Source organism: Theobroma cacao, chromosome 3 (assembly GCF_053813885.1).
Source record: "Theobroma cacao isolate CCN51 chromosome 3, ASM5381388v1, whole genome shotgun sequence".
Lineage (NCBI taxonomy): Eukaryota > Viridiplantae > Streptophyta > Magnoliopsida > Malvales > Malvaceae > Theobroma > Theobroma cacao.
The window spans coordinates 35,651,633-35,666,689 of NC_142641.1; positions in this window are offsets into that span (position 1 = coordinate 35,651,633).

Genomic DNA, 15,057 nt, shown 5'->3' on the forward strand with positions numbered 1-15,057 from the left:
TGAAAACATAGCCGTTCCTTGGCGTTGGCTGAGTTCCCCCTCACGTGGTGGTTTAGCGTGAAGTGAACCCTAAACTTTACCCCAGGAGATACCCTACGCGCCTCTCCGTTCGAGGTAAGAATATAATGGGGTTTACCGTGCCTCTCTAAAAGGCTGGTCCACAGAAACCCCCTACTGCAGTGATTAATTAATATATAATCCACCATATAATAAAACTCAATAACATGATATGGCAATTTTGTAATTCATAGTTTTTCAAGGTAACCAAACAATTCGCATTTCAATACAATTGCCAACTAGCCAATCATGCTCGATTTATCATAAGCCAGTTAATTTAAACAATCAAATTGCCACAATTAACAGTCTCCGTGCACTCTATTTTTCAAAATCACTATTAATTTCAATACAATTTATAATTTAATTTCGTTGAAACTCATTTATTCATAAAACATGAAAATTTATCTTTTTAAATTTCTTTTTCCATAGAATTCATGAAAGCATCTAAAAACCACCCTAGATAATTAAAATGACAGTAAGTTTACTCACAATGTCTAGAATGCAGACTTTCGAAGCACTCTGTCTACTGGTCCTCGGATGCAATTTCCTTGCCTTTATCGGAGGACTCACCACCTTGACACAATACAAAATCGAGAATTTTACCAAGTTGGTACTAAATCAAAATTAAACTAATTTAGACTACCAATGCATGATATGGAATGCAAAAAATGCACTGGTAACTATCTAAACCCGGTATTGACCTAATTCATCTTATCACCTGATTAAATTCCTAACGGGTCCGTTTAAACTCCAATTTAATTCTTTTCAGTTTCTATACCTCAATTGCACCCAAATTAACTTAATGTCCCTCAGTGTGGTGCAAATTATCAGTCTCAATAGCAAATTACGAAAATACTCCTAGTGGGTAAAAATTCATATTTTTGCTCCGAAAATTCTCATTATTTTTCTAGGCTCATAATTCATTATTCCTTAACCAATTCTCCTAGAATAAAATCAAACTCATCCTCACTCACTACATGGTAAATTCAGCCATTAATGGTTGGGGGAGAAAATAAATTCTTTTCTTATTGTTTTGTTTCTAAATATGCTAAACTAACTAAAAACACTAACATAAATTAAAATCAAATAAATCCAACAACTTTCTCTCTCCTAACCCATTTTTCCAGAATTGAATTCATCATGAAAACATGTAATTTAATCATGGAAAATAAAGAGAAATGCTTGGGAATAAGAAAACTCAAGCTTAATAGAAAAAATCTCACCTTTTTCACTTAATTTCCTTGAAAATTCACACTTTTTCTTTGATTTTCTCTCTCTAGGGTTTTGTTTTTGTTTTCTCTCTCTTCTTGCTGGTTTGGCCGGCCATGGGGTGGAAGATGGGCTGATTTTGTGCCTTTTAAAAAGGAAAATAATAAATTAATAAAGGCATGACACATGGCATCATGTCATTGGCCCGTTTTTAAAATTTTAAAAATTTAAACATTTTATCTCCACCACATGTTTAGTCAAGGGTCAAAGATGAAGACAAAGGAAGACCATGTGCTGGAAAAATATCCTGGTGGTGAAAAATTACAATTTTGCCCATGAGGTGGCAAAATTACCATTTTACCCCTATACTCCAAATTATACCGAAATTAAAATTTTTTCACTTCTAAACCTCAAATCATACTCCAATAAGTCAAATTATACTCCAATAAGTCAAATGGGGTCAAAAAAATCTTTTCTAAAATTCCCATTTTGTCCCCCGGTGGTAAATGACCATTTTGCCCCTAATTAGTGAAAATTCCGATTTGACTCCAAATTGATCCTCAAACTCCAAATTACCATTTTAAGTCATCCATGAACTGTGAAACTCTTAATCTCACCTTAAAATTCCTATTTGATCTAGTTCGAGGATTAAATAAACTTTGTTGTACCTCTAGGTACAATACCGACTTTTGTAAATTTTTCGGAACTCTCCTAGCATGCAATCATGCTATCATCACATGTATGTCATGAATAGTATTTTATAAGGTCGGGCTTTACACACTATGTCTCAAAATGTTGTGTTATTATATGTTATGTTAAAAAAAATATTTTTGTAGTTGATAAAAAAGTTGTTATGCGTTTTAACTTTAAAAGTTTATATTGTAGTGAAATACAAGGGAGCAAGTTACACGTCATGTTTAATAATAAAAAAGAAAAACAAAATGACACTATAAGCCTAAGCAGATGTTACACACCTTAACTAAAGATGTTACACGATAAAACCAAAGCTTTAGCACCAGATATTACACACCAAGGCCAAGCTTTAGCACCAGCTATTACATGTCAAAACTTCCTTCTTCTTACTGATGTTACACGCTAATGCATGAATCACTTTTTTACACATCAAGACATGTTCTACCAGACTTGAATTACGAAAAAACTCAACATCAATAAACCCAAAAACCTATTGTTACTCACCAGGCTATATCTTTTGATCTGTAAATCGACAATAAAGGTTTTTGTGAATGTAAATATGTTGTTACTTTCCATATCATGTTCTTTGATTGATTTATGGTCCGTAGATCAATGACTATATGACAAGATGACAAGATGACAAGAGATAGATAGAGAGATGGTGATGATGGTAAAATTAAAGAGAACTGAATGGCGAGAGAGAAAAATGGGAAGCATGCAGAATGGGGAGCACAGCAGATGAATGGCAGGTGGAAAAAATTGGGAGCATTTAATTTGTCTAAAATGGTTTCAAAGGTATTTTTGTTATCTTATGACAAAAATTGGTTAAAAACAATTAATTTTATATTAAAAGCTATTTCTAAAATGGACTTATCAAAATGACTATTTCTCTTAATTTTCTCCATCTTTTTTATTTATTGGCCTTCAGCTTTTCCAAATTTAATAAGGATATGAGTTATTTTATCATCTCTTGAAATGGTTTTACAAGTAAAAAGTATGCGTGCCTTCAAGAGTATAATGCCTATAAATAACACAGTTTGGAATTTGATAATAAATAAAACTAGCGTGTAACCTGTGCTATGCGTTCAAGCACAATCATTTCATGTATGAATAAAATATAAAATTAACTTACATTAATAATAAAGATAATTGTCTAAACACAAATAGTAAACCAATGTATCATTTACAAACATGAAATTACGTTATAATTTGTAAAAATAAACATCTAAAAATCAATAGATAATTTGATGGCTATTTGTGGAGTTAACATGAAGGCTGCCACTGTATTGAAAACATAGATCTAAATTCACAAATGGTGCTATTTCTCTTGTTAAAAACAAAATAAGTTGAAAAATTAAATATATATATATATATATACACACACACATATAAATTTGTTACATGCAAAAAAGTTTAAAGTGAAAACAAAAATAACAAATATAGTAAAAAAATTGGAGATTTGGTTTGAAAGATAAATAAGTTGAGAAAATAAAAAGAAACAGCAAAAGAAAAACAAAGAAAATGAGGAAGAAAGGAATGAAGAGAAAAATTAAATAAGAAAGGGACAAACAATCCTAGCAAGAGAAACAAAAAAAAAACCTTGTAAAATTAAAGCAATACTAATCAATTGCATTCTCGAAAACTAATCCAAAAATCACATCAATTTAAAAACTAGAAAAATTCATGCATAAAAAAAATCATAGATAGTTCATATTTGCTTATATGACAATTTTTCTAAAAAAAATTGTAAATGTAATCAATAAAGAAATTAAACATTAATAAAAAGAATAACAAAAAAATTTTTAGAAAAAGAGAGAAAACCTAAACAAATCTCAAAACTCACAAAATATGCAACTTGTTAATATTTTGTCAATATAGTTTTAATAATATACAATTATAAAGTGAATGGTTGACTAAAATTATGTTTTGTAAAAATACACTTATCTATGACATTTTTGAATATTTAGAAAGTAATTACAAAAAAAATATCAAATGAGTTGAAAGATAAACATAGAGCTAAATAATAATGACAAGCATGTAAATTAAAGAATATATTTCTAGTAAAGGACATATTCTTACTCAAAAGATAATAAAATATAAGCTTATATAATGTATATGAGATAAGATGAGTAACAAGTAAAAGAAGTTAATAATTGATACTTCAGTAAAAGTATAAGTAGATTATTGTCTACAATAGAAAAGTATAACTATAGACCTAATCAAATAAGATAAAAAAAAAATTACGAACTTAAATGAAAGGTTTCTAGTTTCCATATGGAAGTAACAACATTATAAAAAAAATGATAAAGAACTCAAATAATAAAAGCTTGAATAAACAGAAACTCATGAAATTAAGAAATAAAATAAAAACAATATTTAAAATACCTTTGAAACAATTATAATTGGTAGCCATCCTAAACCTGTAAAAACTAAGATTATACAACAAAATAAAGCAGCACTAATCAATCATATTCCAAAAAATAATCCAAAAATCAGATCAATTTAAAAAAAAAATTCATGCATAAAAAAATAACAACAATGGGTAGTTAATATTTACTTGCATGACAATTTTCCTGATGAAAAAGACAATTGTAAATATTATCAGTAAAAAAATAAAACATTAATAAAGAATAACAAAAAATTAAAAAGAGAGAAAAACTAAATAAAGAACTCAATCTCAAAACTTACAAAACAAATACCCATTTATTATGTTTCAACTTTTCCTTTTTTTTTTTTCTTTCTAACAAATCATGCTTCCCATAATCTCTCATTTAAGATGCCTTAAACATTAACATAAATAAAGGTCAAAAGACTTATTCAGTCCCTATACTCTTTAATTTTGTTTAATTTAATCATTGTACTCAAAATCAAAGCAATTTAATCTTTTGATTTTAGAAATTGTGCCAATTTAATCATTCTCCCTAACAGTATCCAATTTTGTTATTAAAAGGATGACGTCATCATTGACTTGTCACTTTTGATGACATGGTGCTAAGATGATGACGTGGCACGCCACGTGACACCGAATGATGGTGTGGACATGCCACGTGGCATTATAAGATGATGTGACACTAACATGCTGACATGTCAATGCCACGTGACAGATAAAAAAAAAATTTAAAAAAAATTTATCACATTATAGAGACTAAAGTGAACAAAAATATAGAGTACAAGGACTAAATTGAACAAAATTGATATGTTGAGGGACTAAATTAAAAAAAATATTTGAAAAATACAGATCTTTAAGTAGATTATTGATATGCTTATTAATAAGCCAAATATTTAAGTGTAAAAGATTTATGGTGTTAAAAAATATATACAAATATTTTATTACTTGATTGTTTGATTATAAAATAAGTAAATTAATTTTTTTTTTACAAAAATTAAGTTTGAATTCTCCTTTTATAAAAAATTTTGACAAAATTTCATACATGAAGTCAAATTTAGATGAATAACTTGTATTACGTTAAAATAAAATAACATAAAAGGACTAAATAAATTCTTTTTTCTTCCATTTATAATAGTATAAAAATTTAAAATTTATTTAACTTAGTTTTTAACTTGAGCTAAAGTCAAATAAGCAAAACATGTTGATTTAGTTTTTTCTTTTTAAAAAAATGAAGAACAAAGATATTGAGTTGGCAATGATTATAAAAATAATTCTTTATTATAACTTGCTTAATTTGGACACGACAAACCTTTAATTACAACCATTAAATCTGAGCTCCCTTTCAATTATTTATTTATTTTTTATATTTTTATTTTTTTTAATATTTCAAATTATATTTTTGAAGTTGAAATTTTCTAGATTAAAGACTGCATTTATAGTTGGTAAAGTTAAATATAACTGTAAATATTTGTACCATTTTATTTTATTAATAATTTTTTGTAGATCCAAATTAATAATTTAAATTTAGTAAAATTTGATTGTGGTATTTGAATTTAAATAAAATCGTTTTATATGAAATTTTGAGTAAATTTAAATAAAAGATAATTTGGGTAAGAGTTAAATAATTTTAAAAGAATGTGTATTTGTAAATTATGAGGTTACGTTTGGTTGGTAGAATAGACAGAAATGGAATAGAATAGTTATTATATGAGAATAGAATGAGGTGGGAATAAAATAGAACAGTTATTATTTAGTTTGGTATGACAAAGGGAATAAGACATGAATAATTATTATGACTGATTATAGTGTTTGGTTGATAACAATAATTTTGGAATAAGAAACGAATAAAAAATAAAAAGATAAAAACACCATTTATTATTTATATCATTATTTATTTTTATTAAAATTTTTAAATATTAATAATATAAAATTTAATTAAAATATTAATAATTAATAATTTAAATATTAATATTTTATTTTAAATATTATTATGATTAATTTTTATTTTATTTTATTTCTAAAATATTAATATTTTATTTATAATTTAATTATTAATATTTTAAAATATTAATATTTTATTTAATTTAAATATTATTATGATTAATTTTTTATTTTATTTTATTTTATTTTTAAATATTAATAATTGGTAATTTATTTAAAATATTAATAATTGATGATTTAATTATTAATATTGTTTATATAATTTAAATGATGTTATGTTTATTTATTTTTAATTTATTTTGTTTTTAAATAAGAATAATTTATAATTTATTTTATTATTAATTGATAATTTAAATATTAATATTTTAAAATATTAATATTTTATTAAAAGTTGAAATCAATGGAGATAAGGAGGAGAGAGAGAAAATAATATATTATACAAATAAAGTTGTAATTTTTCAAACTTGTAAGGGGTATTTTTGTTTTTATCATTTTTTGAGTTTATTCCTCAACCATGGAATAGCTAATAACATGGGAGAGGGTGGTATTAGTTATTCGTTACTTTTGGAGGATTTTGGAGAGTAATCATTCCATAGGAATGGCTATTCCTTGGACTATTTTTCAACCAAACAAAGGAACCAAAATTCCTTGAGAATAATTCCCCCAACCAAACATGCAATGAAAGTTGTAATTAAATCAACATATTTTGCTAATTTGAGTAAATTTAAATAAAATGTAAATTGGGTAAGAGTTGAATAATTTCAAAAGAATATATATTCGTAAATTGTGAAAGTTGTAACTAAATCAATATATTTAATCATTTTATATTATTTTATTTTAACATAATATAAGTTATTTATCTAAATTTGATTTAAATTTATCATATGTAAAATTAAAGAAGAAAATTCAAACAAATATGCTCAATGAATTAGAAAATACCACATATGTCCCAACCTAAATTAAGTTGCCACATGTAAACCAATTAGGCATACCACATGTCAGCTAATTGACCATGCTCGGGGATAACTTTAATAGATAAGTATACAAAAAAAAAATAGATAAAAAATAAGAATGAAAGAACAAATCCCAACACCCAATTTCTATGACTTGAAGAAAAACTAAATAAAAGAACACCAATCGAAAAGAATCAACAGCAAAAGAAAATCAACCATAAAGAGAAAAACAGTAAAAACTGAAAGAGAAAAATAATATAGGTAGAAGGAAGCCAAAAAATGAAAAAAAATAAAAATAAAAAGAAAGTGAAGCAGGAAACATGTCACAATCCAAATTCGAGGCCATAACCTGCCCAAGGGTATTGATAGGAGTTACCCTTTTAATCCATGCAAGCCCAAGATCAACAATTCAAATCAATACTCAAAATTACCTCATGGAACTCATCACCATGGAATCGTACATAAAACAAACATGAGCATATCAAATCACATAGGATTAAATCATATTAGTTTGCACGCTCACGTGCTCAAAATGTGGAAACCATACATAGTAAAATATCATTTATAGGCCATCTTGTGGCATACACCAAGTGTGGCCATTACTTGGCGACTTCCATATACATGTCGTTAATACAAGACATAAATATAGTCATATCCATAACAGTCAAACAAAATGACCAAACCAAATAAGACCAATGAAGTACGATTCGAAACAAAAAGGTTGACACTTATTGGATGCCATAAGATCACCTACCAAAGATTGACTAGAGTGTTGGCTCTTCCCAAAGGACAATGAGCCAAGTAAATACTAATCTGCAAAACAAGTGCATCTTACATGTGTGAGTTATAAATAACTCCGTGAGCAGATATGAAGAGGGAGAACAAGCTAAAAGGGAGAGTATTTATCTAAGATACTTTTAAAAATAATACAAATAATCCATTCCAAAGAATATCAAAATTTTCCTTTCAAACATATCAGACATTTAAAGAGTTTGGGAATTAAATCCTCGAACAAAATCAAACATCCCAAGGTGCCAGTTATGTGTCTAGTATGATCAGTTATCCAAGATATCTCAAATCATCAACTCGATAGATACAAACTCATTTAACATGATTTTATAAGGTTTTATTGAAAACCGATTCATAAGTGTTTAAAATGAGAATAATAGTTTGTAAAACATTCAAGTATTTTCGAGAAAATTAGTTAATAAATATCAAGTTCAAAAATGTTTGTAAAATATGTTAAGCAAAACAAAGGTTTAGTTTCAAAATGAAATAATGTCATTACCTTTAGAAAACCCTTGAAGAAAACTAATGGATATAAGAAATAACATAATTCATAGTAAATTGAATAAGCCAAGTCTAAATACAAAAGTCAGGGCAAATATCCAACTCAACAATGAAGGTCGAGATGAATACCAAATCCAATTACTAACATCAAACAAATACGAAACTCAAGCACTAAGGTCGAAATAAATGTCAAATCCAAAGACCGAAATCTAAACAAATACCAAATCTAAAGTCCAATACATAATAGTCATCGACCGTATTTCAAAAGTGCTAGGATCATATCAACTACCAAATGAAACCAAATTAAAGAGGATAGGACTCCGTTAGATACCTAATCAAAGCTAAGCATTGTGGACAATGGCTAGTGGCTACTGTCACTAGCTGCAGGTCCATAACTCAAGTAGGTTCCGGTAAAACATTTTACATTATGTTTCCAAATGAAAAGGTATATCCATTCACCATCCAAGATCAAAGGGCTCAAACAAAACAAAGACAAAGTGTATTCTCAATCATCAACACAATAGAAATTTGAAATGAAGGATAAATCAAATCATCAATATCAAAGACAAGTTGACCCCGATGCTAGGTGTTGTTCAAATTTCTACCCACGCAAGTATACGTATAAAAAAGATAATATAATGATAAGTAGAGTATCGTTTCCATAAAGAATTGATTTAATTCCTATTATTAAATACTAAAATTGACACACCCTAATCTTATCCAAACAATTAAAATTATAATTAAAACTAATAAACTAAAAATAAAACTAATCTAAAATCTATTAGCAAATTTACTTTATTAAATTCGAGTGACTACTAGACCTAAGATTATGATGTCCCTCAATACTTCATCTGATTATTCTCTCTTTCTCTTAATTCAGTTTAATGAATTTAGTTGCTAACCTAGAGTCTTAAATTATTTATAAGTCTTTGTCGAGTTTCTCATAAAAATATCTCTCATAATTAATTTACTATATGTCAATGCAAATTAAATTAAAGACAAATTTATTAAGTTCGTGCTTTAATTTCGCTACAAATGGCTTATAGGTGTATGTCTGCCCTCTATGCAAATCAAATCACCTAATAAACTATGTGCATTTAATCATACGCTATTCTATTATAGGCCTACCTAAATCTCTTTCATCAAAATTTAACCAACGTTTCCAATTCAATATAATTGATGGCCAAGCAACTAGAAGTATTAAGAATAGAATCAAATAAACAACTTAAATCCATTAAACATAAACAAAAGAGAGATAAATGAATCAGACTATATATGGAGTTCAATCATAATCTTAGATAAATGAATTAGTTCCCCATCAAGTCACACATCATCATCAAATAAAGTTTAAATATTGAAACTAAACCAAGAAAAATAAAGAATAAATAAACTCCAAGAGTAAAACTCTTGACCTCCAAATTTTCCTGAATCTTTCAATTTCTTTTCAGTTCCAATGCGATTTTTTTTTTAACGATTTTTTAGCTTGAATCTCAACTATCAATCTAGTGTCTCATTCTCTCCAAAAGTTCTCTAACAGGTTGTTTTTATAAGACTTTGAAGTTAGGCCAAATTGGGTGAAAAAAAAAAGTCAATTCCAATCAGGATTTCCTCATCAGACTACGTGGGTCATGGCCTTGACCAATTTATTTGCAGAAATCATAATTGCTCTAGGATTGCTACTATACATCAACTTCGACAAGATTTTTGATCACATTCCAAGTAGAACTAGGTGAAGTGGTAAACATGAAAGTTGTAGATTTTTTTCTTAGCTTTCCAATGGCTAAGAATCATTTCATTTGGAGTTCTGTAAAGAGAGTTGTGGTCGAAATACCAAAATATATGCAGTAGAAATCTACACCTCAAAATTGCTCTTTTTTTTCTATTAAAATTCTTCTTCTATTAAACACCTACAAAAGCACAAATAAATTGGCAACAACCTATCTTAATCACATTCACACCAAATTAAGTATAAAATTAATTAAAATTATATTGACTCACTTAAAATAACTAACTTAAAATAATTTAAATAAAACATACTAATTTTTATGCATTACTACAAGAACTACACTAAATTACTATCAAAATTAAGCTCAAATAACTCTATATCATAGAGTTATCATTAGGGTCTATGCAAAATTATTCATTTCATTTGAAATTCTCAAATTTTTGTAATCATTCAACTAGTCACAGACAAACATAAATTTTGAGGTATCAAACATTTGAAAGGCTTGTTCTCCATGCACAAAACTAGATACATAGTAACATTTTTACATAGTATACTTCGATTTCCTAAACATGCTTGAAACCATCATTCACAACACAAAGTTCATCAAAATATGTTTTACTACGAGATGGTAGAATAGGTATGCTTCATTATATTAAAATAATTAAAAACGTTGTATCTACGCACCTCTTGAAGCATGCCCTTTTTCCTGTTGGCACCTTTCGTCGAAAGCTCGATTTTTTCAATAATTCAAATTACTCCAATATCATCTAGAAATGATATTCAAACATAAATACTCTCAAAGTCCCAACAAATTGATATTCAAGCATAAATACTCTCAAAGTCCCAACAAATTGATATTCAACCATCAGTATCCTCAAAAACCCAAAAATTTCGGAAGACTTTGAATACCCATTTCTAAACCTATTAAATCTTCACTTTTTTCCAATTATTTTCACTAAACTTTCATCCAAACTTCATACCCAATAAATAGAGAACTTATTTTACATATTCTTCCTCTTTGGTGAGCTCCTAGTGGAGAGGATCCAAGATTTAGCATTAAAGTGTGAAGGTTTCGAGTGGGGTGAAATTTGAGAGAAATCGGATGGGAAAATGAAGAATTTTTTTATTTTAGGGCTTTTAAGCTCGATTTTTATTGATCTAGCAGCTCAAGATCGACTATGGGAGCTTGGTACTTGATCTTGGACCAGATTGTTTACCCTAAATCTCATATCCTACCCTAAGATCTACTACAAGGGTTCTATACTCGATCTTAGGCCAGTGTTATTATTTCCCATTAAACTTTACTTCGTGGATTCAATTCTCCATGTACTAAGATCGCCTTCCATCCAAGGCCGAATTTGTGAAAATTTCTTTTTTAAGGCCTAATCTCATTCTAAATCTCTCCCACAACCTTCATGACTTTAAATTATACAATTTCAATGATGAAATTAAGGTTTTTACGTTAACAAAAGCATTTGCTACGCTCACCAAGTTAATTGTCCAAGTTACGAAAACTACGGGTTTCACAAAATTGAAGAAGAGTAGAAAAGAATAAAGAAAAAAAACAGGTAGAGAAGAAAGCCAAAGAAAAAGAAAAGTACCAAAGCAGAGAAGAAATTTCTAGAATGCCTAATTTAAACAAAAAAAGAAAAAGAATGGCTTGTTCATCTTATCTTACATAAGGAGAAAAGAAAAGTCAACAAATGCCTAAAATTAAAGAAGAAAATCTAAACAAATATCATCAATAATTCAGAAAATACGTCCTAACCCAAATTAAGTTGCCCCATGTAAACCAATTAGGCATTAACGTGTCAGCTAATTGACCATGCTTTGGGACAATTTTAATATATAGGTATAGATAAAAAAACCAAAAATAGACCAAAAATAAGAATGAAAAAAAGAATCTTAACAACTAATTTCTATGACTTGAAGAAAAACTAGACAAAAGAACACTAATAAAAAAGAATCAAAAGCAAAAAAAAAAAAAATCAGTCATAAAGAAAAGAACAGTTAAAATCGAAAAAAGAAAAACAACATGGGGAAAAGAAAACCAAAAGAAAATGAAAAAAAAAGAAATAAAAAGAAGAAAAAAGTGAAAACAGGAAACAAAATAAGAGTAAAAAGGAAAAAGAAAAAAGAACAGGTTGAGAAGAAAGCCAAAGGAAAAGAAAAGTACAAAAATAGAGGAGAAATTTCTAGAATGGGCTTTTCTAGAATCCCTCCCCTAAAGAAAAAGAAAGAAAAGAATGGTTTGTCAGTCTTGTCTTGCATAGGGAGAAAAGACCGGCAAAAAAGAAAATCCAAACAAATATCCTCAATAAATAAATAAAAAATACAACATATATATCACGGATCTCACGTTAATAAGAGATGGGATGGATCTGGAGTATATAAACATGACTTTTTCACCACCTATCAGGCATGTCTTTTGGGTTAGGAACATGGACCCGTGATTTATAAGTTTACTTAAACTTTATTTTTAGAGTTTAAGGTCGCACGAGGTTGAGCCTAAGTTCTGGCCCTATGATAAATGGTATCAAAGCAGACTTATATCTTCACTAATGTGGGCCCCCCATGAAAGTTACAAGGGTTGAAGTAGATCTGGACTAGTGTAAGAGTTTTATTCCTCTATGGATAAATAGCTAGTGCAATGAAGGTGTTTCACAATTGGGTGGGGTAGAATATTAAGGATCCCACATTAATAAGTAATGAGATGGATTTTGAGTATATAAACTCTATTTTCAGAATTTAAGATTACACAAAATTGGGTTTAAGTTTCGAGCCGTGACAATATATACCAACCCAAATTAAGCTACCTCATGTAAACCAATTAGATATATCACGTGTCAGTTAATTAACTATGTTCGAGGATAATTTAATATATAGGTATAGATGTGTTACATACTAATACTTCTTCCATAGTATCAATTTGGAATGCATGAATAACGAGTCACGTTGTGCATATGCATAATAATTATAAATTAATAACAGAACATGTCATCAAGCACCAAAGAAAGCAACAATTATGTCTCTTGTGATACATTATGGAATTTAGAGTGGCAAACATCCATTTTTTTTATTTTAGAAATAATAATGATATCCAATTTAAAATAGGAAGCACCCCTCTTACTGGAATGGGCCTTCAACAATTGTAAATGCATATTGCAGCCTAGCCCAAAGAATAGAAGTTGGGTTCAATTGGGTTCAAGCAATTTGAAACCAATCTCCCACATGTTTTATATTTTGCTCATGCTAGGCTTTTCGTGCTTACTATCACATATATAATTTCAAAAATAGGGGACATAGCATTATTATACCTGTTTGATTTTCAATTTCGAGTAATTTTAATTAGTACTATTAAAATTCGACCTTAACTTAGATTAAGCAAGATTAGTTCAATATTTTTAAATGTATATTAAACTTGGTGATTATATAATTAAAAGTAAATTCAAATTTAATTAAATTAAGCCTATAATTATCAAATCAAAAGCAAACTTAAGCTCAAACTTAAATACATATAAATCTTGAATATTATATATATATATATATATATATATATATATATATATATATATATATATATTAATAATGACACCATGCATGTCATGGCCTAAGTTTTCAGACCAGTCCAGGCAGGCCAAACAATCAAACAAACAACAGCCTAAGCAGGTTAGGCAGCCCAAACAAGCTAAACAGCCCAGATAAGCCAAACAACAAGCCAACCCACATAGTGTAATCTAATTTGAACTCTTGGATTACTACTGTACATCTAGGTTTAAATGTAGATTTATTAATTAGATGAGAATTTGGATTTAATTTAAATATTATCTCTTCAAATTAAATCCCTTATCATTATCTTTTTATTTTATCCTATTTTATCCCTATCTTGTAATCTAATCTTATCTAACAAGGGGCCATAAGTCTATCAATAAGCCCATTCTCTTCATTTGTAACACACCCCAAAGAAATACAAAACATTTTATTTCTCAAAAGCTCTCTCTCTTTTTCTTTTTTTTTTACGTATGCTATTTTGTGAGTTTTAAGGCTTACTTTCAGAGTTTAAGGCTGCACGAGGTTGGGTTTAAATTCTAGCACGTGACAATTGATATCAGAGCCAAGGTTTGAGGAAAAGAGACGACATCAACAGAAGATTAGTCTGCATCCACCCAAGAGGTGGGGGAGACTAGAGGTGCAACCAAGCGAGGTAAATCGAATAACATAATGTCCATTCTCGAAGGCCAAGTAACTAGAATGGAGGTGGCTATGGGAGAGATGAGGGACAGACTTAAAAAGTTCGAGGCTAACATGGATGAGTTGGGGTCTAGGTAAATCGAAGGACATGATGTCCATTCTCGAAGGTCGAGTAACCAGAATGGAGGTGGCCATGGGAGATATGAGGGACAAACTTGAGGAGTTCAAGGTCAACATGGATGAGTTGGGGTTTAGGTAAATCAAAGGACATGATGCCCACTCTTGAAGGCCGAGTAACCAGAATGGAGGTGGCCGTGGGAGAGATGGGGGGCAGACTTGAGGAGTTCGAGGTTAACATGGATGAGTTGAGGTCTAGATATGACGAGCTTCGTAGGGAGTTGCAATCAACCCTCAATGAATCAATGGAGATGTTGAACCATAGAAATGCAACATTGGAAGAACTGGTCGAGTCGTTGTGACAAGAGGTATGAGGGCTACGGGACAAGCTCGCCACACTAGAGGCAACCACAAGAGGTGTTGTGCCAACTGCTCAATGGGAGACTCGTTTAAATGTGCCCAAACCTAAGGAATTTCAAGGTAAAAGAGAA